Source organism: Cornus florida, unplaced genomic scaffold (assembly GCF_030987335.1).
Source record: "Cornus florida cultivar Cherokee Brave unplaced genomic scaffold, ASM3098733v1 CherokeeBrave_3.0.0_Hap2_Chr07, whole genome shotgun sequence".
Taxonomy (NCBI): domain Eukaryota; kingdom Viridiplantae; phylum Streptophyta; class Magnoliopsida; order Cornales; family Cornaceae; genus Cornus; species Cornus florida.
The window spans coordinates 3,468,237-3,472,377 of NW_026775577.1; positions in this window are offsets into that span (position 1 = coordinate 3,468,237).

The window sequence follows — 4,141 nt, forward strand, 5'->3', positions numbered from 1 at the left end:
TATATTATTGAGTTTCATTACATTATTCATCTTTTTATTTCTATTCCATTTCTATCTCTTCCCTAATAATAAATTTTCTGTGATCCTATACTATTTCTAACTCTTTTCATTATACTGATCATTTACTTCTTTTTAATTATATTCTCTTTCTAACTCTTTCCTAATAATAATTTATATTTTTTATAATTCTATTAATTTTTTAATAATATATTTTAAATTTTATAATCAATATTTCAAACTTAAAATGGTAAATTAATAACTTTTCAGGGACAATGCATGTTTACATATCCTCTTAAAAATTTATAATAAATTTGATAATCCAGTCACTATCAATACAATAAAAAAAATAAATAGTAAAAGTAAAAGTCATCCTTTTAAAAAGTTAGATTTTCAAAAAAGAACATATATTTTTTTTAGGAAAGGGGGGAGTATTATTTAATTCAATAAATATATAAAAACAATTCTTTCACTAATAGACTCCTAAATATTCTATATCAAATATTAATAAAATGCAAGTCCATAATCTTTGTAATGTACAAGGACCTCCACTATTTCTTATATTTATTACAGAATTCTATACACAAAATATTTTTCTTACACAAAATGACAGAATGTTATTGTAAAAAAACTTAATACAAATCTTATAATTGAAATTAAAAAAATTAAGTTAAAAGTTTAAAATTTTTCTCTTATTAAGGCGCGGAATTGGTGTTTCGGAACACAGCTTCATTTTTTATACTTGCATGCAATCACAAGTCATATTGTGCATGATCATCATATTGAGCGGGTGGGCCGGGCTGGCTCTATATGAATGACCAAGCCCAGTCGGTTCTGAGCACAAGTACTACAGATAGCCCATGCCCGTGCTTGAGCGTGTGATGCAGCCCAAGCCCAATTCCATACCTTATTTTAATTTTATTTCTTTGTATGTATTGGCTTCAAATTTTGGAGTATTTTTCAAGTATTTATCTTTCTTACATTATAAATATTTTGTTTTTTTCTTATTTGTCTATTGATATTATTAGTCACATTAATTGAATTTCTTTTTTTTTCTTTTTTTTTTCTTTTTCACACTGACTAAATATTGACTCCTTGCTTGAACAAGCGTACACATTGAGCTCACAAAACGCAAAAGAAAAGAAAGAAGAAAAAAACAAATCTAATGTCATAATCGAACTTCATATCATCTTTTTCAATCAACATACTCTAAACTGTTACACGTTGCTATCAGTCTTATTCTTTTTCAAAGTTTCAGACGAGAATTAAATATGCATTGAAGCACACACACGTCATTAAGCTTCTATGAACAGTTCATAAATATGTGTGTTTGTGTGTGTTGTGTGTGTGAGAGAGAGTTTGTGATGAACATAATGTGAGGGGGGTCCTCACCATTGGATGCCTTATACCCAACAAAACGAATCTTCCAGGCCTCTAGGCATGGTTCATGGGCCTCACTGGGCCCATACTTTTTTGGACATACTCTGATAAATTGGGAGTGATCCATATATTGGCATGTAAAGGTGGAGATGACGTGGCCTCTTCTAATCCAAACGAATAGGAAAACAATATAATTGATGAATTTGATGTGAAAATTAGTGATTAAAATAAATATTTAAAAGAAGAATTTATTATTTTTAAAACCTGACAAGAATTCTTATTGAACACTATTTATTGAAGTTATAGCAAAAATTGATCATTATTTATTTTAAAGTTGAAGAATTTAAATAAAAAATGAGTCAAAGCGAATTGTATAATGAGTCTTGCTTTACGTGTTAGAATTGGAGTATACTTAGATTACTTTAGAATTAGAGTCGAATTTCAATTTTTTGATGCATCAATGGATTAATTTAGTAGAAGTTAGATTTAGAGGCATATTCGACCACTCAATTTTATCTAAAAACAAAAGTTTATATTGGACATACTCAAACTTGAACCCTCCATCTTTAACTTAGATTTGGAATGAAACATTCAAATATTTCATTAATTTCATGTGTTGGACACAGTCACATGGAGTCCGTTTAATACCAATTTTTTTTTAATAAAACAAATATAAATTTTCAAATATTTGTCAAGATAGCTCAGGTAATTAAGATCTATGTTGAATTTGAAGCAAGCAATTGAGCATCCCAAGGGAACATTTTCCGAATCAGTTTATCCGAATTAAGTGTAGGGTCACCTTAGTCTCTGACATGGACTAGCTTTGACTGTGTTTATATATATGTATGTGTGTGTGTGTATATATATATATATGTGTGTGTGTGTGTGTGTGTGTATAGGTTGGCATTAACTTATAATTCAGACTTGTTTGGTATGAAAGCTACGCGCGAGCACTATCTTAGAATCACCATTCTTTGTATCACCTATACTTAACAAACGGGAGGAGCTACTTAGGCAGTTAGGCCCCAATGGACGCATAATGCCCCTACTCAAATATTATTTCTTTTCAATTCTATATATATACATATATTATCATTATTATAAAGTTTCTCCATCAAATTATATTATATGTAATTAGCCTTAATTTAAAAGTGGAAATTAAGTGTGTCGGTTTAGACAATTGTATAGTGTAAAAGTTTTTTTCTAGAAAAATTTTGTAATGTCATTTTAAAAACATTTACAAACACAATCACACACACAAACACACACACACACACGGGTGTGTGTGTGTGTCTCTCTCTCTTTCTCACACACACGCGCGCGTATATGAAAGGATAAAATTAGAAATGATACAGTCAGGAGATAGTCGGAGTAATACAAATTGGAAATATAAGGAGTGCAAAAAAAGATATTTAAGACTCTGTTTGTTTGGACGTAAAACATTGTTCAGAAAATATTTTTTTATTTTTTAGTGCTTGGTTGTGGTAAAATATTTACGAAAAAAATATATATATTAAAATTTAACAAAAATAACTTATCCATCAATTTTCGATAAGTTATTTTACACGTTATTTTACATACCCCGTATGATGGACTCGACTTCAATTTTGACGTAGATCTTTACTAAACACTGACAAAGTAAAAATAAAAAAATATTTTATCTAAAAAATATATATATATTTTTTTAAAAAAATATTTTACGTGAAAACAAACCGAACCTAAATGTGAAAGTTAAGAAGCGTCACCATCTACATTAAATATAATGACAAGGGAAGAGGAAATCTAAAGTTATGGCGGGTAAAGTTAATAGAGGATAATTTGATCATAGCACGTGATATGCGGAAAAAAGACGAATATATTTTTCTTCTCTTCTTGGACAGTAATTTTATGAAGGAAAAATAAGGTGATTTTGGATGAAAATTGGCATCTAGTGAAGTAAATTCTTGACTCCACCTTACATATACATATATATATATATATGTATATACACACACACGAGTCTAATGATCTAATCCCAATCGTATCTGAAAAGCATTGTTCCTCAGCTACCTCCACCTTTTTATTTATGGCTTTTCATCCCTTTTGAGTTTGCGCTTCATTCTCACCGCCACCTTTTTCCAATCCATTCGCAGTCAAAAGATACCAGCATTTAGTTCCTTCCCTTAGCAATGAAGGATTGAATTATTCTCTTTTAACTATTATTTTAACTACTCTTCGGGTTGACATACATAGAGATAGTGCTATACAAAATTAGTGTTTCTCAACGTTTTGCACTGTAGCAAAAATAACACTACCAAAACAAAAAATAAAAAAAAAAAAAATTTCAAAACAAAAACGATTGTTAAACACGTCCTGAGCCATTTTTGAGTGTGTTGCCTTGTAGATCTAAATAACTTCTGGACACCCCTTTAATTCTTCTTCTTCTTCTTCTTCTTCTTCTTCTTCTTCTTCTTCTTTTTTTGTATAGTGCATAGGTACAGCATGATTACTGCATGGTCCTCGTGATGTTAAAAAAAAATTCTATTGGTACCCTTGTGCTTTCATATACGGAGTAATTAATTAGTATTAATTGCCAATATTAATTATTATTATTTTTTCTTATTGTATTGTTGTTGTTATTATAATCATTATAGGTGGTTACTGAGTTGTGCCTGAAAAGGAGTAAAATCTAATTTCTTTTTTAACACCAAAATAATACTACGTATAATGTCTAAAAACCGGGTGAAAATGACAAATACTCCTTAATTTCAACGCATATATATAT